The 26374-nt window shown below is 39.6% G+C and overlaps 1 protein-coding gene across 1 annotated transcript in view; it reads right to left on the reverse strand.

The window, feature by feature from the left end:
* The window catches only part of HYDIN (HYDIN axonemal central pair apparatus protein), a 344459-nt gene extending 319313 nt beyond the window's left edge, over positions 1-25146 (reverse strand). The window contains 1 exon segment of the mRNA XM_040253754.1: positions 25068-25146. The gene's annotated coding sequence lies outside the window, so the exon portion shown is untranslated.
* Between the last annotated feature and the right edge of the window lie 1228 nt (positions 25147-26374).

The following is a 26374-nucleotide window of genomic DNA, read 5'->3' on the forward strand; positions in this document are numbered from 1 at the left end:
TCAAAAAAAAATATCTAGGCATAGATGGTTTCACTGGAGAATTATAGGAAACATTTAAAGAAGAATTAACACCAATACTACCAATCTTTTTCAGGAAATGGAAAAGAAGGGAACATTTTACAATTCATTTTATGAGGCCTAAGACAAAACCAAAGAAAGTAATACCCCAAAAAAACCTAAAAACCATTATCTGTCATGAATATAAGTGAAAAAAAAGTTTAACAAAATATTATCAAAATCTTAACAAGTTATTTAGCAATATGAAAAATAATTATATGCCATGACCAAATAGTTTAATTCCAGGAATATAAGTCTAGTTCAACACTCAAATTTCAATGTAATCCATCACATTAGCAGGCTAAAGAAGAAACATCATATGATCATATCAATTTATGTAGTAAAAGCATCTGACAAAATTCAACAACATTCAGAATAAAAAAAACTCCCAGAAAACTAGGAATACAGAGGAACATAATAAAGAAAATATACAAAAAACTTTACAGCTGACGTCCCTGTTGCTGATTAGTCACTAAGTCATATCCAACTCCTTTGCAACACCATGGACTGTAGCATGCCAGGCTCTTCTGTCCATGGGATTTCCCAGGCAAGAATACTGGAGTGGGTAGCCATTCCCTTCTCTGGGATCAAACCCCCAACTCCTGCACTGGCAGGAAGATTCTTTACCACTGAGCCACCTGGGAAGCCCAGTTGGCATCATCCTGAATGGAAAAAGACTGCATGCTTTCCCCGTAAAGACTGAGAACAAGGCAAGGAGATCCACTCTAACCGTGGCTATCAGACATAGTATTGGAAGTTCTAGTCAGTGCTAGAAGAAGGAAAAAAAAGAAATAAAAAACACATAGAGCAGAAAACAAGAAAAAAAAAAAAACTATCCTTAGATGCAGATGGCATAACTGTCTACATAGATATTCCAAAAGAATATACAACAAACCTCCTAGAACTAACAAGTGAGTATAAACATACAAACATCATTCATATTTCTATATACTAACAATAAAGATGTGGAAACCAAAATACGATACCATTTGTAACTGTGATTCCTTCAAAAACTAAGTGTAAGTTGAACAAAACATATATAAGACTTGTATATTAAAAATGACAAAGAGCCAATTTAAAAAATCAGAGAGTATCTAAGTAAAAGGAGATCTATGTTCATGGACTGGAAGACTCAACATGGACATACTTGGTGGAAAAGTGACATTATTCTACCTAAGACACAATCCAATTAGAAAATGGACAAAGGACCAGTGCAATATTGTAAAGTAATTAACCACCAATTAAATAAATTAAAAAAGAAAATGGACAAAGGACATGGAGACATTTCATTGAAGATGTATCAAGCGCAAAAAGCATATGAAAAGCTGTTCAACATCACCAGATATCAGGAAAACACAAATTAATACCATGATTAAATAATACCACATACCTATCAATCACCTGTGTATCACTACAACAACCTCGATGTGGGTGCTATTAGTTTCCCATATCCCAAATAAGGAAACAGAGGCACAGAGGAGGTAAGTAACCTGCCCCAGTTCCCACACTAGGAAAGGGGAGAGCTGCAAGGAGAAGAACCATTCTGGTTCCAGAGTCCACACTCTCAAAGGTGACACTATTCTGCCTCTACCCGGAGATTCTATCCCCTAATATCTCACAAATTCACCTATGCCTTTTCATCCCTGCGGCCTTCCTTTGTTAACGTTACTTTCATGGCTTGTCCGGATGACTACCACAGCTTAACTGACCCCCCTGCCTCCAGAATTGGGTCTCTACTCCCACTCCACCGCCACAGCCTAGTCACTCTATACATCGCAGCTACAGTGACTATTCTAAAGGGAAAACCAGGTAATGCCATTTCCCTGCCTAAAATCCTTTAGTCCAGAATACTCCATAAGGTTCTCAGCACGACATCCATTCCAGGAACCTGCCCTTCTTGCCCTTTATGCTCAACTCACAATTCACAAAGTCTCAGGGGCTCACACACCTCCAGAATTATACATAACACCTGGAATGCCTTTGTTCTCCCCTACACTCCTCCTCTCTCCAGTTAAATCCAACTTGTCTTTCTGGAATCAAGACGTGACCTCTTTCATAAAGCCTTCCCTGACTATCCAGGGCAGCCACTTGTTTACTGACCTCACAGGTTCTCATGCTCACCCTATCATAGCCATCTATTCATCTCCTTTTCTGCCCTGAGACTGTTAAGTTTCTTGAGTACAAGGATTTTGTTTCTTTTCACTGCATTCCCAGAATCCAGCACAGTGCCTCATATACACGCTTATTTAATAAATGTGTTTAATCAATGAAATGGTTTTCACAATCCCCAAATGTGCCAGGCTATTTCATACCTCTATACCTTTATATAGACTCATCCTTTCTTTTCACATTCATATCCTTGTCTGCCTTGTGAACTCCTATTCATCTGATAAAACTTACCTCAAGGGTCCCCAGAAGTAAGGCTTTCCCTAACGCATTCAAAGAATGCTAATCGCTTTGTCCTTTGCACATGACTCTTACTGAATGTAATACATTGTACTACAACTATCTGCTTACAAGTCTCAAGAATATAAACTCCTTCATTGTACAGATCATGTGTGACTGCCACAAAGGGGCTCAGTTAATATTTGTTGAATTGAATTTACTATTAAATCATACTCATTAAAAGAGAATTTTTACTAGGCCAAAACATTTCACAGAGGAACAATTTCCCTCTTTTTCCTTAATTTGAACATCAACTTCCAGCTCCTTCCAGGGTTTCTACCTAACAGTCTAGTTGCATAAATGCTCAGTATGCATGACACAGTATCTTCTTTGAGAGAAAACAGAGAAAAATGCATTCTCATCCAGCTTAGGAAACAGAACCTGGCTTGGGGTCTCTGAGGAGGATGCAAAGATGGTAGCAAGGGTTGCAGTCACCTGAAGGCTGGACTAGGGCTGGAAAATCCACTTTCAAGGTGGCTCACTCAACACGGCTAGCATGTTGCTCCTGGCTGTTGGTTTCAGTCCCTTCCCTCATGGGCCTCTCAACAGGGATGATTAAGTGTCCTCATGGCACCATGACTGACTGCTTCCACAGACAGTAGTCCCAGAGACAATGGGAGAAGCTGCGCTGTGTCCTCTGTGGCCCAGACGTCACAGACTCTCATTTAGGCAAGATCTATTAGTCCCACAGATCAGCCCTATTCCATATGAGACAGGCCACACAGGGACATAATTACCAGGAAGTAAGGGTCACTGGGAGCCATCTTGGAAGCCACTGTCCACATCTATCTCATATGTTTATTCAGTTCAGTTCAGTTCAGTCACTCAGTCGTGTCCAACTCTTTGCGACCCCATGAATTGCAGCACGCCAGGCCTCCCTGTCCATCACCAAATCCCAGAGAGGATTAAATGACATAATAACTGTATGTCACTGTGTACAGTACTTGGCATATAATTGTTCTTAGTGTTATTAGCAGAAAGTTTGGTTTAAAAAAATAGAAAAGATGGAAATTCCATTTAATTAAACATTGCTTGCTAAAAATAAGTAAGAGCATCTTATGAAACTGCTCACATGTCTTCAAGTTCTGCTACTGCTAAAGGGAGGACAGGGGCCATTACATACTCTGGGATGCTGATAAACATGTCTTTACCCCAAAGTACCATTTTAGCAGGAAAATATCGAAGGAAAAAATGTGGAAAATGCTCAAGTAAATGCAACATGACTTGTTTCCAGTGAGGGGTTCTCTAGGCACTTGGAGTAAAAGGATTAATTTTCATATTTTAATCCTACTGCTTCTTCTGGTTTTCGTATGTTTCTCAAGCTGCTATGCTTCTTGGTTTCTTATGTGTCAGATCTCTTTTAAATTGGATTTCTTCAATTTCATAGGTTTCACATTGGGCTTTGCTCTTTTCCCCTGAAATACATCCTGAAAACAATCTGTCTCTGCAGGATGTGTGGCTTATAGCCTAGGCAGATAAAAGAGAGACAGATTTCAGAAAGAATCCTCTTATTTGACCAGGCTAAAGAAAAGAAAAATAGAGATGCATTTTGTATTTTGTTCTGGTCACCGATTTCAACACGCATGTGTGTTTGTGTGTGTGGTGTGGCAGGGGCAGGAGGGGTGTTCTCCACAATAGCAAGTAATTTATCTACATAGAGATGGCATCAAATCCCACAGGTTAAGTGTTAGTCCTATAGACTGCTCCCACACTTCAGACACTAGTCACAAGCCCAGCGTGTGTGCTTCTGACCCACTGACTGTAAATCAGAAGTTTCCACAACCCCAGCCTCAGGTTCAATTAGTTTGCTACAGTGGCCCTTAGAACTCAGAGAAACATTTTACTTTCTAGATCACTGGTTTATTACAAAAGGATAGTCCCTGGGTTGCTATTGCCCTTGGACGTGGCCTGATAACTTCACTATTTGTTAACCTTCTAGTGAATTGAATCAGGCCTTTGTTTATAATCTGTCCACTTTTTCCAGTCACCCTCAGCAGGCGGGTGGGCCTGTATTACCTAGTCTACCATTCTTAGAAGCAGAAATCCTCATTCACTAAGTGTAGATGGTACAAGGGGAGAAATCCTAACCCACACCTAAAGAATTTTCCAATATTCCAACTTTTTTGAAACTTTGAAGATAAAATATAAAATAAGCACAATACAAATAGCACCCAGGACAAGTAGATGTCCACTTAGAGGCTTGATGTCTGAAATTACCTGGATATCCCATTCATGCCACTTATCCAAGATATACAGAGCTGATATCTTGATATCTTGATTGTCTCATTTCAGGTAAAAGTTGAGATACAATTACCATTAGCTGAGATGCACACTTAGTGTGCTAACACTGAATAGCTACTTGCAGAATTTAAGTGCCCAAAAGTAAACAGTTTTAATTTGTCTATCAAGCAGTCAAAGGCATGTTTTTCTAGCTCCTTCCCACCTTAAGGACCCCAAAAAGCAAAAATCTTTGAACAGGTATATTAAAATCGAGACTCTACAAGCTTTGTTGTTATTCAGTCACTCAGTCGTGTCCAACTCTTTGTGACCCCATGGATCGCAGCACGCCAGGCTTCCCTGTCCATCACCAACTCCCGGAGCTTGCTCAAACTCATGTCTCTTGAATCGGTGATGATCTCGTCCTCTGTCATCCCCTTCTCTTCTTTGCCTTCAATCCTTCCCAGCATCAGGGTCTTTTCTAATGAGCTGGCTCTTAGCATCAGGTGGCCAAAGTATTGGAGCTTCAGCATCAGTCCTTCCAGTGAATTCAGGACTGATTTCCTTTAGGGTTGACTGGTTTGATCTCCTTGCAGTCTAAGGGTCTCTAAGAGTCTTCTCCAACACCACAGTTCAAAGCATCAATTCTTCAGCACTCAGTCTTCTTTATGGTCCAACTCTCACATCCGTACATGACTACTGGAAAAGCCATACCTTTGACTAGACAGGCCTGCGTCTTTCAGAAAGAGTCTTGATCCATGTATGGATCTGGATTATGAGACTCACTTATCACAGACACCCTCAGATGACACGGTGAAATGCACTGTTCTCATCTCTGGAATATCCAGCCTCTTCTACCAAGTCCACTAGCTCTACTGGTATACTCTGTCCCCATTTTGACTAGGTTATCAGGTTTCTCCATTTCCCCTGATCCAACTATAGGGTTACTTAGGGGTGAAAACTTCTGAAACTCTCTCCTCCCATTCTATACCCTTTCCCCTGCTTAGACTCATCCTACAGGTCTCAGCTGAAACATCACTGCCTCTAGAAAGCCTTCCCTGACCACCCTGAAGGGCCTGTGTTATATGTTCCCAGAGTAACTGCACTTCTCATATAATGAATAAACTGCCTGTGTAACTAGATTTTTACATCTGTCTTCACCAGAGGGCAAGTTCTCTGAGTTCAGACACCTCAACTATTGTGCTCACCACTCGTATATATGCCTAATATATTAACAGTGCCAGGCATGGAATCAATAAAAATTTGTTTAATGATTAATGGGCAGTTGAATCATTTATTGTTTTCTTTCTCAATAATAAGTCCAGTTCAGTTCAGTCACTCAGTCGTGTCCAACTCTTTGCAACCCCATGGACTGCAGCACACCAGGCCTCCCTGTCCATCACCAACTCCCGGAGCTTACTCAAACTGATGTTCATTGAGTCGATGATGCCATCCAACCATCTCATCCTCTGTCGTCCCCTTCTCCTCCTGCCTTCAATCTTTCCCAGCATCAGGGTCTTTTCAAATGAGTCAGTTCTTCACATCAGATGGCCAAAGAATTAGAGTTTCAGCTTCAGCATCAGTCTTTTCAATGAATATTCAGGACTGATTTCCTTTGGGATGGACTAGTTGGATCTCCTCGCAGTCCAAAGGGCTCTCAAGCATCTTCTCCAGCACCATAGTTCAAAAGCATCAATTCCTCGGTGCTCAGCTTTCTTTATGGTCCAACTCTCACATCCATACATGACTACTGGAAAAAACATAGCTTTGACTAGATGGACCTTTGTTGGCAAAGTAATGTCTCTGCTTTTGAATATGCTGTCTAGGTTGGTCATAACTTTTCTTCCAAGGAGCAAGCGTCTTTTAATTTCATGGCTGCAGTCATCATCTGCGGTGATTTTGGAGCCCAGAAAAATAAAGTCTGTCATGGTTTCCATTGTTTCCCCATCTATTTGCAATGAGTGATGGGACCAGATGCCATGATCTTAGTTTTCTGAATGTTGAGCTTTAAGCCAACTTTTTCACTCTCCTCTTTCACTTTCATCAAGAGGCTCTTTAGTTCTTCTTCACTTTCTGCCATAAGGGTGGTGTCATCTGCATATCTGAGGTTATTGATATTTCTCCTGGCAATCTTGATTCCAGCTTGTGCTTCATCCAGCCCAGCATTTCTCATGATGTACCCTTCATATAAGTTAAACAAGCAGGGTGACAACATATGTACTCCTTTCCTATTTGGAACCAGTCTGTTGTTCCATGTCCAGTTCTAACTGCTGCTTCCTGACCTGCATACAGATGTCTCAAAAGGCAGTTCAGGTAGTCTGGTATTCCCATGCTTTAAGAATTTTCCACAGTTTATTGTGATCCACACAGTCAAAAGCTTTTGGCATAGTCAGTAAAGCAAAAGTAGATGTTTTTCTGGAACTCTTTTGCTTTTTCAATGATCCAACAGATGTTGGCAATCTGATCTCTGGTTCCTCTGCCTTTTCTAAATCCAGCTTGAACATCTGGAAGTTCACAGTTCATATGCTATTGAAGGCTGGCTTAGAGAATTTTGAGCATTACTTTACTAGTGTGTGAGGTGAGTGCAATTGTGTGGTAGTTTGAGCATTCTTCAGCATTGTCTTTCTTTGGGATTGGAATGAAGACCAACACTTTCCAGTCCTGTGGCCACTGCTGAGTTTTCCAAATTTGCTGGCATGTTGAGTGCAGCACTTTCACAGCATCATCTTTTAGGATTTGAAATCGCTCAGTTGGAATTCCATCACCTCCACTAGCTTTGTTCATAGTGATGTTTCCTAAGGCCCACTTGACTTTGCATTCCAGGATGTCTGGCTCTAGGTGAGTGATCACACCATCATGATTATCTGGGTCGTAAAGATATGTTTTATATAGTTCTTCTGTGTATTCTTGCCACCTCTTCTTAATATCTTCTGCTTCTGTTAGGTCCATACCATTTCTGTCCTTTATTGTGCCCATCTCTGAAATGTTCCCTTGGTATCTCTAATTTTCTTGAAGAGATCTCTAGTCTTTCCCACTCTATTGTTTTCCTCTGTTTCTTTGCACTGATCACTGAGGAAAGCTTTCTTATCTCTCTTTCCTATTCTTTGGAACTCTGCATTCAATTGGGTATATCTTTCCTTTTCCTCCTGGCCTTTCACTTCTCTTCTTTTCATAGCTATTTGTAAGCCCTCCTCAGACAACCTTTTTGCCTTTTTTGCATTTCCTTTTCTTGGGGATGGTCTTGATCCCTGCCTCCTGTACAACATCATGAACCTCTGTCCATAGTTCTTCAGGCACTCTGTCTATCAGGTCTAATCCCTTCAATCTATTTGTCACTTCTACTGTATAGTCATAAGGGATTTGATTTAGGTCAACCTGAATGGTCTAGTGGTTTTCCCTACTGTCTTCAGTTAATTAATGTAATGTATTACTATAGCATAAATAACTTGAGAGTTATAGTTCCATACCATAACATGTAAAAGCAGTTTTTGACAGACCTGTTCATTTTGTCAAATATACTAATTTAAACATGGCATACAAGCTATTTTAAATCCACATTTGCTTTACTAAAATAAAATAACTGCTAATTTATATGCCATTGATTCTGTTACCACCAGAGTCTAAAAACCAGCAGGCTTACAAAAGCACATTGAGAATGCCTTTGGTTTCTGAATGCCTTTGGTTTCACGAAACACATGATGAATGTTCATTTGGAGAATTTGCTTCAATCCACATACAAATGCACATCACTCAAAAGTAATCTATTTTATATGCTTATGAATGCTAGGCAATCATATTATTTTCATTGTAGAAAATTCATAAACAAATGCATATTTATTTATGAATTTGTTGCAGTGAAGAAGAGATTTTGAAATTATCATTTACTGATAACTAAAACCCCTTTTTGGATCTAACCATTACATCAATGAAAACTTATTTTAATAATAACAGATGAAATGGCACTCTTGCTGGTTTAGCAAAAATAAAAAATAATTTAAAAATAAGCTACAGTCTATGATCTCTTAATGACTTCTTTGTGAAAGAAATCTAACTAAGCAAAGGAAAATCTTGGGTTTATTAATTTCTTTTCCTAACCAAAAAAAAAATCCCTAATTCAAGTGTTCTCCCCTCCAGTGTGCTGTATCAATTCCTCTATAGAATTTTTCTAACATGAGAAAATATCTTCTCATATCATACGACGACGGGTTTAGTGGATCATTTTCTCAAATCTGCTTATGTTACTTAGATTCAAGAATGCATACTCAGTAAGGAATACTTTTAAACAGTATTTAATGCTTTTTAACAATCTATTTTTATAAAGGATTTGAGTTGTCCAGTATTAATTTCCCCCTCCCATTCTTGTTCCTTCTGTAAGAACCCACCGCCCTGTCCAGAGGCAGAGGCAGACCTGGCCAATCATGGTAACCTGTTCACCCATGCTCTGATTGTTCCTGAGTGTGAGCAATGTGACCCTAATAATGTCAACTGGAATCTTCTCTTGAGTGATAGTTGAACATTGGGAAAGAGAAGTTCTTTCTTTGGACCTTCTCAGCTGAAAATAAATTTAAAGATATCAGCAGGCATCTTCTCCACTACATGGAGAAAGTTTTCTGCAGGACAATGCCATGTAGATAAAAGCTGAAATGTCAGCAGGATGGATGGATGACAGGCGGGAACAAAGATGAATATAAGTGAATCACAATCATATTGAAAGCAGTTCTAAACTTTGAGACCCTGATATCTACAGCTCATCTTTTGATCTTATGAGCCATCCTAGTGTCTTAGTGTCCCAGCTACACAAACTAATAAATTTCTTATTTTGTTTGAGCAGTACTGAAACTTGAAGTAAGATTCTGTCACTTGAAATCTGAAACTCTCTAGTGATAGCTGTTATATTTTTAGGACTTTTACATTTACCTGAAAATTACTGGCAATTAGGAGGATGATTTTATAAATAACTACTATGCAAAGGCATGAGTTTTATTTCCAAAACCAGTAGAAAACGCCTCACTTCTATTAGGTTAAGAGAGAGTAAGTTCATACATTTTGTATTTACATATACTATACAGATTAATTCATTTGTACCATCAGATGTACTCTCCAGGATGCCTAGAAATCTGGAAATCATGAAAAATCATCAGATATGGGATTATAAAACCCAGGACAGGAATTCTATATATAAATTATTCTGCTCTTACCAAGCCCATATTTGAATATGACTGGCATGTAACAAGGTCTCTGCAGAAGCTCACATGGATCCAAATATTCTGGTCATCCAGAATGTGTGAGTCCAGAAGAAAGAACAAAAATTATTTCATTTTCACACTTTGAAGGATGAAAGTCTATAGAGGGCTACACAGAAAAATCCTTTACAGAAAATTGATACATTTTACATCATTTTCTCCAAGTACTAACAACCTAGAGTTATTTGCAATGTTATTTAAAAGTGATCTTATTTGTTAACCAAATTCTCTGACAAAAATAATGCCTGGGAATCAGATTTCCTTCACAGAGTCTCTTTAATGAAAGCCAGCCATTCACATAAGAGCAAATCTGGATTTCCTCAGTGACCGTTCCATGGTTTCAACAAACATGAGTGAAGAAAGGGACCAATGCTTTCATCAATCTCCACTGGCCATTAAGGATGTGGTGAACCCTAGAAGAAAGTGAACAGCAAGCCTGCCTGACTCTGCTCGAGTGCTTTCCACACTGATGACTATCTCATACACCCTCACAAGCAGCTACTTGTTAAACGCTGCATGTCCACCTTTTATTAAAATGTCAAATGGAATTCTTTTAATTCATATTGGATGGCTGTCATAAGAGAATTCAATAATGAAAACCAATGACAGAGATTGGTTACAAACTAAAACACTATACTTGAGCTGTCTAGTGTATTACAGGGACATTTTTCTTCTTTCAGTTATCACAATGTTATATATTGACTAGAAAATTCTGAGTGTGGTGCTTTCAAAGGGCTTGGCCAGATCGATTCCCATTAACAGTATGAAAAATATCTGTATCCAGCCTATATCTCTAATAAGAACAACTATAAACTTTCTTCTAAAACTAAACAGGACCTCTATTTCCAGTAACGGCAGGTAACAGGTGAGCCAACAAGTCCTTTGAGCACAACTAAAAATTCCTTCTCCAGGGGATCTTCCTGACCGAAGAATCAAACCCAGGTCTCCTGCACTGCAGGCAGATTGTTCACTGACTGAGCTATGAGGGAATCTTTAAAAAAAAAAAAATTTAATCTCCTTTAAAGTATTAAAGAGTTTTCAATATATTCAACAATTTCCAGACCAAAATCTAAAGGAAATCAAACACCAGAGAAGTGAGCAAAGCATTAGCACTCATACCAACTTTTGCCCTAAGGCATTTGCTAATCCAGATAAATTTGGGCTTTGGTTTTGGTGACCTTGCTGGGCAATAACATGAAACAATGATCATACTCCACTCAAGATGGGAAGTATAATGAGAGATCTTTTTCACCTTAGCTTGGGGCCCACAATGAAAACTGATGACTCCATCAACATCCCCAGAAAGCCACAATAAAATCTACCATGGTGCTAAAAAGAAAAAGAGAATAAAAAGAAAAACAAGGGGGAAAAATATCCGTAAAGGTGGGGTCACTTCTGACTCAAATTTGCAGCCCAGGTCATATCACTTAATTTGTTCACAGAATTTCAAGTCATGTGCTAGGTTCAGGGTCATCCCAAACTAACAAATCCTGAGGTGCCTGGCAGAAACAAATACAAGTCTCCTATGGAGGAAGGCACCATCCTATCAGACACTAAAAAACTAAAATCCCTACAAATAATATTTCAAGGACAATGAAGAAAAAAACAAGACCTCACATAGGAAAACAAGACACCATGAGCAAAATAAACAAAAACTACAGATGGTAGAAGATAGAAGCAGAATATAGAAGGTAACAGAAGCAGAAGATATTAAGAAGAGGTGGCAAGAATACACAGGAGAACTATACAAAACTGATCTTCACGACCCAGATAATCACGATGATGTGATCACTCACCTAGAGCCAGACATCCTGGAATGCAAAGTCAAGTGGGCCTTAGGAAACATCACTATGAACAAAGCTAGTGGAGGTGATGGAATTCCAACTGAGCGATTTCAAATCCTAAAAGATGATGCTGTGAAAGTGCTGCACTCAACATGCCAGCAAATTTGGAAAACTCAGCAGTGGCCACAGGACTGGAAAGGTTGGTTTTCATTCCAATCCCAAAGAAAGGCAATGCCAAAGAATGCTTAAACTACCACACAATTGCACTCACCTCACACACTAGTAAAGTAATGCTCAAAATTCTCCAAGCCAGGCTTCAACAGCACATGAACTGTGAACTTCCAGATGTTCAAGCTGGATTTAGAAAAGGCAGAGGAACCAGAGACCAAATTGCCAACATCTGTTGGATCATTGAAAAGGCAAGAGAGTTCCAGAAAAACACCTATTTTTGCTTTATTGACTATGCCAAAGCCTTTGACTGTGTGGATCACTACAAACTGTGGAAAATTCTTAAAGCATGAGAATACCAGACCACCTGACCTGCCTCTTGAGACATCTGTATGCAGGTCAGGAAGCAGCAGTTAGAACTGGACATGGAACAACAGACTGGTTTAAAATTAGGAAAAGAGTACATCAAGGCTGTATATTGTCACCCTGCTTATTTAACTTATATGCAGAGAACATCATGAGAAATGATGGGCTGGATGAAGCACAAGCTGGAATCAAGATTGCCAGGAGAAATATCAATAACCTCAGATATGCAGATGACACCACCCTTATGGCAGAAAGTGGAGAAGAACTAAAGAGCCTCTCGATGAAAGTGAAAGAGGAGAGTGAAAAAGTTGGCTTAAAGCTCAACATTCAGAAAACTAAGATCACGGCACCTGGTCCCATCACTTCATGGCAAATGGATGGGGAAACAGTGGAAATAGTGACAGACTTTATATTTTTGGGCTCCAAAATCACTACAGATGGTGACTGCAGCCATGAAATTAAAAGGTGCTTGCTCCTTGGAAGAAAAGTTATGACCAACCTAGACAGCATATTCAAAAGCAGAGACATTACTTTGCCAACAAAGGTCCATCTAGTCAAAGCTATGGTTTTTCCAGTAGTAACGTATGGATGTGAGAGTTGGACTATAAAGAAAGCTGAGCACCAAAGAATTGATGCTTTTGAACTGTGGTATTGGAGAAGACTCTTGAGAGTCCCTTGGACTGCAAGGAGATCCAACCAGTCCATCCTAAAGGAATTCAGTCCTAAATATTCACTGGAAGGACTGATGCTGAAACTCTAGTACTTTGGCCACATGATGTGAAGAACTGACTCATTTGAAAAGACCCTGATGCTGGGAAAGATTGAAGGAGGGAAGAGAAGGGGACGACAGAGGATGAGATGGTTGGATGGCATCATCGACTCAATGAACATGAGTTTGAGTAAACTCCTGGAGCTGGTGATGGACAGGGAGGCCTGGCGTGCTGCAGTCCATGGAGTCGCAAAGAGTTAGACACAACTGAGCAATTGAACTGAACTGAACAGACAGTAGATCATCAAAGACTTCATAGAGGGTATTTAATGGATATATACTATGAAATAACTATATTACTCAGTCTGAAGTACTAACAGATAAGCCTGAAGATCTCTTTAGGACATAGGAATCTATAACCAAAATGATACAACAATTCTGTGAAAACAAATGGACTCTTCAAAAATGTTAATATTCTAAACAGCAAAAACCAACACCGTCCCCCTGCCCCCCTCCAATACGTCAGGGGAACTATTCTACACTAAGGAGACTAAAAACCTTAAAAACTCAATGAAGCACATGACCTTCGACTGAATCCTGAATTTAATTTAAAAAGAAAAAGGAAACACTATTGAAAATTGGAGGGGAAATGAAAACAGAATTTATTAACACTGTATTAATTTTAAGCTTATGGACTGTAATAACAATATTGTGATTACCTGAAAGAATTTTGCTCTTCTTAGAAAGTATCTGTTCATGTATTTAAGGAGCAGTGGGAAAAGACACAAAAGTAAATGTGGCAGAATGTTAACAACTAATGACTCTAAGTAAAGGGCATTTAGGTACTATTATTTCAAGTTTTCTTTAGATTTGGAAACTTATAAGAACAAAACATTGTAGGGGGAAGTTGTAGGGGGAAGTCGTATAGAAGATTTCATAAGATCCAAATAGAACATCTAACAATAAGAGGTATAGTAGATAAATTTAGAAATTTCTTAAGTATACAAGTGAAGTTAAGAGACATGGAAGAGAAAGATCTGATATCATTGGAGCCTTGAGAGCAAAGAGATGAGTCAGAGGCAATATCTAAAAAAATGATAGCTGAGGATTCTACCGAAATGTTGAAAAAGACTAATATGTAGATTCAAGAAGTCCACTAAATCCCAAGCTAGATAGATGGGAGAAAATCCATACCTAGAATCATCTTAGAGATGGTAAAGAAAACTAAAAATAGATAAATCATTTAAAAGGCCAATAAAAAAAGACAAATTATGTTCAAAGAGGCCATGGTTCAATTGAGAGCTAGTTTCCCAATATTATGGAAGACAGAAAATGGTAGAATTATGCAACCAAATTTACTGGAAGAAAAAACTGCCATATTTTAATTCTATAGCCAGCAAAAATATCTTTCAAGAGTAAATTAAAGACAATTTTGGATAAACAAATGTGGAAAGATTCCCCATAGCAGATCTACTTCAAACTTAGTTAATTGGTATTGACTGCAACTTTAACCTACACTGATATTTTATAGTCTGCTCTCTAGCATTCTGCTGTTCTCTCAAACAATCCATCCAATAAGTTACAAGAAAAATGAACAACTATTGCTGAAAATGATTTTGAAATGGTTAATACACAAATCATTCCATTTGAAGTCTCAATGAATGATCCAAGTTGTCATTCATACAAGTTCATTAATACTTGTAAATCCATACTAATGAACAACTTTTCCAAAGTGAGAAACCAAAATAATTTGAACTCAGCAGGGATATCATTTGTGCCTGACTCATAACAGAAGTCTGTCCTATGGCTCTGTATTCATTATTTACCAAATATTACCCGTATATAAATTTCTCTTCTAAACAAAACAAACCAAACCCATGAGTGGTGACCTCAAACTGAACTAGTTAAATTTAGGGACTCATTTGTAAAGGTCATTGTCCTTTGCTGAAAATCCACTCTTTATGGAAATGAGAAGTTTAACCTGCCCTACAAGTGCCAGGCATAATTAGCCAGCTGCACTCTCATAATAAGGTGCAGATGGTTAATTACACCAGCAAATAACAGCTTACTTGTGGGCACAAAAGCCTGCACCTAAAAATCATTAAATGTATACTTGGGCCTATCTATGCTCATGCAAACAAAACACTTATTTCCAAGGTTTCACCTGTGAGCAAATCACCACAGGCTCCAACTCCACCTCTCTGGGGGAGACCCATTAACACTGCTGAGGTCTGGTTCAAGGAAGGGACACTAGCCACAAAGCCATACATCAGTGAGCGAAATATTTCATGGGGTGCTGAGTCCTTGTTGAAAAATCTCCTGAAGTCAATTTGTTGTAACAGAAACCTAAGGTAGAATTTGTTTTCCCTAGAACCCAAAGTAAATTCTATCTTCTTTAGAAGAAAAACTCTAAAGAATTTTTTTTTCACAAGCAAAAGTCAACATTAGTTGTCTGACAAAGAAAAAATACAATTTTTCCTGTGCCCTTGAGAAATTTCACTGGCTAGCTGAGCTCTCAGAATTTAGAAAGCCGTATCAGAAACAATACATCCAATGGTTGTTAGGTTGTTCCAAAGATCCCACTTAAAAACAAATTCTCCTAATCCCCATATGGAGAGAATAGGACTTGGGAAGAAAGCAGAGAGGGCTCACTACTTTCAACACCCAAGTTTGGAAGTTCTCTGCCAGCTTCACCGTTCTGAACTTGCAGGGCTTAAAATGTCAGGGCTGGGGAAGAGAATGCTCATCTACTTGAATCTGCACAGAACCTTTACTCAGAGGAATCCACAGGATGTGTGATTCTATTCAGTTTAATTGTATGTTGGGGAAGAGGAAGAGCTGCCTGCCATGATTTTAATTGCTAAGAGCACACAATCTTTTTAGGAACCATCTGTTTAATTGTAATTACAAATAGCAATGCAAAAACACAAATGATTAACAAGTACAAAACTTCCCTACCACAAACAGTTTTAACATAACAAGTCATATAAGTGAAAGAGTGTATTGCCTTTTTCCTGTCTGCAATATTTCATGATTTAGCAACTGGCAGTCTACTATTTATTACAGAATCTCATTCTGGTGGTGCTAGAGTTATTAATCAGTATTCTTGGATTATATTTCTCTGTTACTCCTTTTTATTAAACTTTAATTCCCTCTGAGAGTGACAGGGATTATATCAGAAATGAAATACCTAAGGCTCCTGTTTTCTACTTCCTGTTCAAATCTTTGAGTTTTCACATAATACACATCACCTGTAATTAATTACCTGGGGCATTCCAAAGTATTGCAAGACTAATTTTTTGGCTTTCATAAACATAAATTTCAGCCTTCTTGGTTTTGAAATATGCTTACCACACTGTTATTATTCTAAAAGCCACAAGTATTGGTGATTGTTTCCAGGCATGAATAAAAATAGCTTAACCTTGAAATTTATTTTAATTAAGGATTTTTCAAAGTCATTGCCGCAAACCTGGTAGATTGTTTATAATAAAAACAAGCATCAACAACATAGTTATACAGAACACAAAATTAGGGGCAAAGTTTTTTAACTTGGGTTTATAAGAGTAGTTTAAAAAAATAAAAAGAGATAAATGATGTGAGATCATAATGTTAATAGAGCAACCTTATATTTAGGACATTTTAGATAGCCTATTAAAGCAAGAAGATGCCATTTAAAAATAAAATTCAGGAGAGATTTATGAACTGACAGTGAAATTACATGAGATTTTTTTCTTAGTCATGTCACACTAATTTTTCCTCAAAGTAAGATGAGTTCACTTTTTGGTATTCATTTTAAGATGAAGATCATCGCTTAAACAATACCAGATACTTTCTGACAAGTCTTTCAGTCACACACGAAAGACTTTTAAAAACCCTCTCTCCTCCACCACTGTAACAGATAAATATGACCCTTAGAAAATCAGAGAACCAAAGCACTTTAAATCCTCAAATATGTAAAAAGAATGACTGCACAGCTTTTCAAGTTAAATTGCGGTAGAGGCATTATGCGATATGTCAATTCCTCACTTATGCTCTGTCCAACTCTAATTCTTGTAGTCATGATCCTACAATGATTTCAAGCCTTATTTCAAGCCTGGCTTCCCCTTGCAAGACATTTTATATGAAGAGCAGCCAAATGCTAAGCTCCTTTGCAACTGTTGATGAGGAAATAGATCTTGGGAGAAAATATATGAAAGAAAAATCTGCCCTCGGAAACAGCTGCTTCTTCGCTTTTAACAACAGCAACTGTGATGGAGCGTGTCACTGTGCCCTGCACTCTGAAATGTGCTGTCCTAAACCAGTGATCTTTAACCTCCGAGGTTCAAATCCCACTGGGGATCAGCTAAAAGCTATGAACACTATTCTCCGAAAGATGAAAATAAACATAAAATCTAAACTAAACATAAACCTAAGATAACAACTAGAGCCATATGGGAGGACTCCAGCCATACCAACTCAAAACAAGAAGTCGTCCTGCCCCTGGGGCCCCTAGATCAGGCATCCAGGAATGCTTACTCCCTGACGCAGCACTTCAGTAACTACTCAGCACTGAAGCAGCTACAGAAGACTGTCGACTTTCTATTCCCCAAAAGATTATGGGAGTAAAATCTCTGAAGGGAGAATGAGGTGGGAAAGTGGGCAGGGTACAACCTTTAAAAGAATGACATAGCCTGAGGGTACAACCAACTGAGTAGAGACAACAGGGAGAAGGCGATGGCACCCCACCCCAGTCCTCTCGCCTGGAAAACCCCATGGACGGAGGGGCCTGGTGGGCTGCAGTCCATGGGGTTGCTAAGAGTTGGACATGACGGAGCGACTTCACTTTCACTTTTCACTTTCATGCACTGAAGAAGGAAATGGCAACTCACTCCAGTGTTCTTGCCTGGAGAATCCCAGGGAGGGGGGAGCCTGGTGGGCTGCCGTCTATGGGGTCGCACAGAGTCGGACACGATTGAAGCGACTTAGCAGCAGCAGCAGCAGCAGCAGCAGAGACAACAAGGTCCAGGATGGCAGACCAGTTGTCTTCCACTAGACTCTGAGTCTCCGTTTACACTCACTGAAACACATCAGCATGCTAAATGACACACCCACAGGCACCATGACCATAAAGGTCAAAAAGTGGGCAGTGGCCCAGTTCCTGGAAGTCCCCATCCTTTCCCCAGAAGAGCTGGAATACTCCTCCCACTCATTAGCCTATGAAATCACCCATCCCTATAAAAACTGACAACCCCATAACCTGGTGCCTCTAATGCCTCTCTTGCCTTCTGAGACGGCCCACCCTCTGTCTATGGAATGTGTTTCCTCCCTGAAAAAACTTTCACCTCAAAACAAACAACAAACAAACCTATTAATATAAATCCAGAGTCAAGCATCTCTACTCTATGCAGATCCCAGCTTCAATACTCACTCATAGGCTATGTCGGTTCTCTCACACTTGATGCGAGTTTTCCTCTTCTAAATATTTTTTGATGTTAACATGTAAAAACATTCTCAAAGCTACTGTGAAGCTTGTAAAACTATACCACTAATTAATAATAAATAATAACTTCCCCTATCCTGTGTGATCACATGAATCACTCTCCCACACAAGCCAGAGGGATTGTTGGGCCTTCCCTTAAATAATTCTAAATTTGCTCATATACAAAACATGAAATAAAATGTAAAACTAAATCTATAAAACTTCAAGAAGAAAACACAGAAGAAAATTTGTGTTACTTCGGGTTAGGTGAAGAATTTTAGATAACATAATACATAATAGAAAAAATAGAAAATTGGACTTCATCACAATTTAAAACTTTTGACTCCAAAAGGCAACTCAATAAGAAGACAAGTGAATAAGACATGGGCAAAAGATATGAACACAAACGTCACCAAAGAAGAGATAAAATAATCGATAAACTCATATTGATCAACATTATTAGGCATCACGGAAATGCAAATTTGAAACAGAATGAAAAACCACTACACATCTACAAAAAAAATGAACAAGACTGTCACTAGATGTCATGGATGTGGAGCAGATGACACTTTCATACTATGCTGGTAGAAATGCAAAATTGTACAGTTAATTTGGAAAACAGTTTCTTATAAAATTAAACATATACTTACCATAGAACCTAGTAATCACATTCCCAGGTATTTATCCAAAACTTATGATAACATATGTTGATACAAAGACTTTTCTGGGAATGACTACAAGCAGCAACAAGAGAACTTCCTGAGTTAACAGAATCATTCTGTATATTTACATGGATACATAAAAATTTTTCAAAATCCACAGAACTGTACAGTTCAGTTCAGCTCAGTCGCTCAGTGATGTCCGACTCTTTGCAACCCCATGAATCGCAGCACACCACGCCTCCCTGTCCATCACCAACTCCCAGAGTTCACTCAGACTCACATCCATCGAGTCAGTGATGCCATCCAGCCATCTCATCCTCTGTCGTCCCCTTCTCCTCCTGCCCCCAACCCCTCCCAGCATCAAAGTCTTTTCCAATGAGTCAACTCTTTGCATGAGGTGGCCAAAGTACTGGCGTTTCAGCTTTAGCACCATTCCTTCCAAAGAAATCCCAGGGCTGATCTCCTTCAGAATGGACTGGTTGGATCTCCTTGCAATCCAAGGGACTCTCAAGAGTCTTCTCCAACACCACAGTTCAAAAGCATCAATTCTTCAGCGCTCAGCCTCCTTCACAGTCCAACTCTCACATCCATACATGACTACTGGAAAAACCATAGCCTTGACTAGACAGACCTTAGTCAGCAAAGTAATGTCTCTGCTTTTGAATATGCTGTCTAGGTTGGTCATAACTTTTCTTCTAAGAAGTAAGCACCTTTTAATTTCATGGCTGCAATCACCATCTGCAGTGATTTTGGAGCCCAAAAAACTAAAGTCTGCCACTGTTTCCACTGTTTCCCCATCTATTTCCCATGAAGTGATGGGACCAGATGCCATGATCTTCGTTTTCTGAATGTTGAGCTTTAAGCCAACTTTTTCTCTCTCCTCTTTCACTTTCATCAAGAGGCTTTTTAGTTCTTCTTCACTTTCTGCCATAAGGGTGGTGTCATCTGCATATCTGAGGTTATTGATATTTCTCCCAGCAATCTTGATTCCAGCTTGTGTTTCTTCCAGTCCAGCATTTCTCATGATGTACTCTGCATAGAAGTTAAATAAGCAGGGTGACAATATACAGCCTTGACATACTCCTTTTCCTATTTGGAACCAGTCTGTTGTTCCATGTCCAGTTCTAACTGTTGCTTCCTGACCTGCATACAGATTTCTCAAGAGGTAGGTCAGGTGGTCTGGTATTCCCATCTCTCTCAGAATTTTCCACAGTTTATTGTGATCCACACAGTCAAAGGCTTTGGCATAGTCAATAAAGCAGAAATAGATGTTTTTCTGGAACTCTTTTGCTTTTTCCATGATCCAGCGGATGTTGGCAATTTGATCTCTGGTTCCTCTGCCTTTTCTAAAACCAGCTTGAACATCAGGAAGGTCACGGTTCACATATTGCTGAAGCCTGGCTTAGAGAATTTTGAGCATTACTTTACTAGCATTTGAGATGAGTGCAATTTGTGCAGTAGTTTGAGCATTCTTTGGCATTGTCTTTCTTTGGGATTGGAATGAAAACTGACCTTTTCCAGTCTTGTGGCCACTGCTGAGTTTTCCAAATTTGCTGGCATATTGAGTGCAGCACTTTCACAGCATCATCTTTCAGGATTTGAAATAGCTCAACTGGAATTCCATCACCTCCACTAGCTTTGTTCGTAGTGATGCTTTCTAAGGCCCACTTGACTTCACATTCCAGGATGTCTGGCTCTAGATGAGTGATCACACCATCGTGATTAGCCGGGTCATGAAGATCTTTTTTGAACAGTTCTTCTGTGTATTCTTGCCACCTCTTCTTAATATCTTCTGTTTCTGTTAGGTCCATACCATTTCTGTCCTTTATCGAGCCCATCTTTGCATGAAATGTTCCCTTGGTATCTCTAATTTTCTTGAAGAGATCTCTAGTCTTTCCCATTCTGTTCTTTTCCTCTATTTCTTTGCATTGATCGCTGAAGAAGGCTTTCTTATCTCTTCTTGCTATTCTTTGGAATTCTGCATTCAGATGCTTATATCTTTCCTTTTCTCCTTTGCTTTTCGCTTCTCTTCTTTTCACAGCTATTTGTAAGGTCTCCCTAGACAGCCATTTTGCTTTTTGCATTTCTTTTCCATGGGGATGGTCTTGATCCCTGTCTCCTGTACAGTGTCACAAACCTCATTCCATAGTTCATCAGGCACTCTATCTATCAGATCTAGGCCCTTAAATCTATTTCTCACTTCCACTGTATAATCATAAGGGATTTGATCTTTTATTCTAAAAGGAGTAAATTTTGGAAAAGGGTCTATTCAGATCCTCTGCCCATTTTTATTGGGTCTTTTGCTTTTTTGACATTGAATTGTATGATTTCTTTGTATATTTTAATATTAATCCCTTATCAGACATAGCATTTGAAAATATCTTCTCCCAGTCTGTAAGTGGCCTTTTGTCAGTTTCCTTCACTGTGCAAAAGCTTTTTAGCTTGAAGTATTCCCATTTGTTTATTTCTGGTTTTGTTTCCCTTGCCTGAGGAGACATGGCCAAAAAATATTTCCAAGATCATTGTCAGAGCATACTGCTTATGTTTTCTTCTAGAAGTTTTATGGTTACAGGTCTTATATTTCAGTCTTTATTTCATTTTGAATTTATTTCTGTGCATAGTATGAGAGAGTAGTCCAGTTTGATTCCTTTGGATGTAGCTGTCCACTTTTCTAAACACTGTTTACTGAAGGAGCTGTCTTTTCCTCATGATGTATTTTTGCCTCTTTTGTCATAGATTAATTGCCCATATAAGTGTGGATTCATTTCTGGGTTCTTTATAGCTGATCGACAGGTACACGAAAAGATGCTCAAGATCACTAATCAGAGAAATGCAAATCAAAACCACAAAGAGATATCACCTCACACCTCTCAGAAGAGCTATGATCCAAAAGACAACAAATAAGTTTTGGTGAGGATGTGGAGGAAAGGAAACCCTTGTGCACTGTTGGTGGGAATGTAAATTGATGCAGCCACTATGGAAAACAGTGTGGAGATTCCTCAAAAAACTAAAACTAGACCTATAATGTGGCTTAGCAATTCCACTCCTTGGTTTATCCAAAAAAAACAAAAACACTAAATAGAAAAGACACATGCACCCCAATGTTCACCGCATTATTGCAATAGCCAATATATGGAAGCAACCTAAATGTCCATCAGTAGAAAAATGGATAAAGAAGATGTGGTATATGTACACAGTGGAATATTACTCAGCCATAAGGAAGAATGGAATCTTGCCATTTGTCACAATATGGATGGATCTAGAGGGTATTGTGCTAAGTGAAGTAAGTCAGACAGAGAATACGAAAAGTAATCACTTACATGTGAAATCTAAAAAATAAAACAAATGAGTAAACATAACACAACAGAGATAGTCACAGACCCAGAGAACAAACTGTATGGTTTTTTTCTGGTGGTTGCCAGAGGGGAGGAGGTGAAGGGAGGAGAGCAATCGGTAACGGAGATTAAGAGGCACAAATTTCCAGTTGCAAAATAAGTGAGTCATGGGTATTAGATGTATAGTGTGGGGAATGTATTCAATAATTATATCTCCTTGAGTGATGACAGGTAACTAGATTTATTGTAGTGATCATTTTTAAAGGCATAGAAATATTCAATCATGATGTTGTGTAACAGGAACTAACAGTGTTGGAGGTCAATTATACTTCAAATACAAGCAAACTCATAGAAAAAGAGATCAGGTTACCAGTAGTAATGTGTTGAGGGAGGGAGAACCGGACGAAGGCAGTCAAAAGGTACAAACTTCCTGTTACAAGATAAATAAGTACCAGGGACGTAATGTACATGATATATACAATTAACTCTGCTGTATGTTTTACATGAAAGTTGTTAAGAAAATAAACCCTAAAGAGTTCTCATCACAAGTAAAATTGTTTATATTTCTTTAATTTTGTATCTATATGATAATGGATGATGACTAAACTTACTGTGATAATCATTTCATCCTTAATATAGGTCAAATCACTATGCTGTTCAGCTTAAATTTACACAGTGCTGTATGTCAATTATATCTCAATAAAACTAGAAGAAAAAATAGAGGTGAATTTTACAGTATGTAAATTATGCATAATAAATCTGACTTTTTAAAACAGCTATGAACATACTGGGATAAAATTAGTATCAATATCTCAAAGTATCAATACCAAGGATATGTAAAATACCCCAACAGATCAACATAAAAAGGACAGTCAGATTTAAATTGGACAAAGATAAAGAGTGACAACCCAGAGAAGATCAATTATCAGTAGTAAATAATCATAAACTGCTTTATCTCACTAGTAAGCCAGCAAATGTAAATTATAACAAAGTGGTAAATATTATTTTCCCATAAGAAAGACAAAGTTTTAAAAGACTGGTAATATCAAGTTTTGATGCCTATGCAGGGCAAGTACAATCTCTACAACAAGACTTCAAAAGAGTTATATCAATGGGGATGATGGAAATTCAATTTATTCATATTCAGCTAAATTAAAAAAATAATAATAATCTTTATAATAGCTGGGTGATTGTCTTTGCTGTTTAGTCAGTGGGCTGTAGAATGAGGTGAGATGGTCATTAGTTCTGAGAATACTTGTGTCCATTTCATCAATCAATGCTCAACAGTCAGTCCAGTGCAGACTGAGGAGAGCCCAGAAGGATGCATGAATGATTCTAAAGCTTTAGCAGTCCACCAAGCAGAGTGATATCCAGGTAGCCACATGAATAGCAACAGCCTCCTCAATGTTCTCAAGGAAGAAGCTAAAGAATGAAATGAAGGCTACAGCAAAATTTAGAAGAACAAAGACATAATGGAACAGGGACTTCCCTGGTGGTCCAGCAGTTAAGAATCCGCCTGCCAGTGCCTGGGACACCGGTTCGACCTCTGGTGCGGGAAGATCCTACATGCCCTAGAGCAGCTAAGCCCACAGTTACTGAAGCCTGTGCGTCTAGAGCTGGTGCTCTGCAACAGAAGAAGCCACAGCAATAAGAAGCCCACGTACCTCAACTACAGAGTAGCCCGCAACTCGAGAAAGCCCAAGTGCAGCAACGAAGGCTTTCCTTCAACGTTGACCTTAGCATCCCCAACCTAATACAGTAGTAAAACATGACTCTACTAAATTAGCTCATCAAGAGCACAAATCCTGTCTTTTTTTCCTGCAAAACATCTAGGTTCCTACTAAACATTAAGTAGGATCTCAATTACTGTAAAGAGTAAAGCAAAGGAGAGTGGGGAAGAAGCATCTAGATAAAATACATACTGGTTGAAGTATTCTGAAGAGAAAAGGTCAAGACTCTATAGAGGCAGGGAGCAAGAAATCTAAGGTAAAACAAGTGAGGACACGTAGAGAACGGGACAGCAGGTGGTTAAGAGTCACACCGACAGCTCTAAACACGGGGCAGTCTACGAACCCAGACTGCAGAACTGTAAAGGGCGGTTAATCATTAGTCATTTCACAGGCGCAGCTATGCAGTGAGACCACACAGGTAAATCATATCAGGGTATACCGGAGATGCATTTGATCCTCGGAGTCATCCCGAGAAGAAGGGAGGAGGGGGTACGGCACCCCATTTTCCCGTTAAGGAAATACAGAAAATGACTTGCCCAAGGCCGAGCTAACTAGAAGTTGGAAGCAAGGTGAACTTCTAACTCTGTCCTTCAGGCTGATGTCTGCTCCTCATGCACACAGGTAGTCTGGGGAACCAGCAGAAACTGGAGGCTCCACTATCGAGGGGACAGGGGGTGAGGAGAAAGAGCGTGAGGAGGCTGGGGAGAGATGGGATCTGGAAAGCTTAGGGAACCCCTGGGACAAAGAGCTGGAAACTCGACGGGATGCCCCAGCCAGTCCTCACAGTCCTCATATTGAGACCCCACGACCATTGCGAGGGCCTTCGACCCCGGTGACCTCCACCCCGTCAATCCCGCGCCCCATTCCCCACCAAGACCCCGCGTCCAACTCACAGACGCTGTAACAAGGGCTTCCCACCCCGGCTCCAAGCAGCTGGCTCTCCTCCCGGGCCGCCTGGTAGCGGAGCTGTTACCATCCGTTGCCACAGCAACCACGCAGCGCCGCACAGCTTAGCAAGCCGCTCGATGATTGGAGAAGGCAAGCGTCCATAGCAACCGCCAGGCAGCGATATTTGCACTCCACGGTCTGTAGCCTACCAGGCTCCTCAGTCCATGGTATTTTCCAGGCAAGAAAACTGGAGTGGGTTGCCATTTCCTTTCCATCAGACACCTTCTCTCCCCAAAGGCACCCTCTCTCACCAGACACTTGTCCTAGTTCTTTAAAAGTCCATCATGCATTATCTTATTTAACGCCTGTCTGCCGGTGTTGCAGCGAGGTTCTTCATCTCTCCATAAATTTTTAAGGGTTCTTTTCCCTCTTCAGGAGGTCTGTGAACCCTTAAGTTATCTGCAAAAATTTACTGTACCAAGTAGGATGGTCCATAACTATCGAGTCTTAAAGGAGCCAGAAACAGAACCCAGGCTGCCAGATGCCCAGGAAAGTCCAAGAGAATAACTACTCTGTGCATTTACCCCCATCTTTCTTCTCAGACAATGCAGATAAAAATATAGTGCGGTTTTTCCTAGATTCCACTTAGACTGTGGCCTCATTCAAATCCTGCCTTGAGACACCTCCCAGAGACTCTAACTCTTGACCTTTATTCATTCACTGAATAAAGTATCTATTGATCAATAATTATGGGTTGTACATTTACCACAGAGACACTTTTCTAGCCCCTGGAAGACAGCGATCATTGAAACAGAGTCCCTAATTTCTTAGAGTTCTCCTTATGGTGTGGGACACAACAGATGAATGGACCAGATCACTTTACAATGCAGTAATAAAATATGGTGATACGATGGAGATGTCTAAGGCAATGAGCCCTTTAGACACGATGGTTAGGGAAGTTCACATTGAGGAGATGGTATTTGAGCTGAGACACGAGAAGACAACACTTCCCTGGTAGTTCAGCTGGTAAAGAATCTGCCTGCAATGCAGGAGACCCCGGTTCAATTTCTGGGTCTGGAAGATTCCCTGGAGGAGGGCATGGCAATCCACCCCAGTATTCTTGCCTGGAGAATCGCCATGGACAGAGAAGCCTGGCAGGAGGCAGGAGGCTGCAATCCATGGGGTCACAAAGAGTCAGACATGCCTGAGCAACTAAGCACACATGAGAAGACAATACCTACACAAGAGCAGACAGTAACACGCGAAGTGCATAAAAGGGGCAGGAGAAGGTGATTAAGGAAGATTTGTTCAA

Source organism: Oryx dammah, unplaced genomic scaffold (assembly GCF_014754425.2).
Source record: "Oryx dammah isolate SB20612 unplaced genomic scaffold, SCBI_Odam_1.1 HiC_scaffold_13, whole genome shotgun sequence".
Lineage (NCBI taxonomy): Eukaryota > Metazoa > Chordata > Mammalia > Artiodactyla > Bovidae > Oryx > Oryx dammah.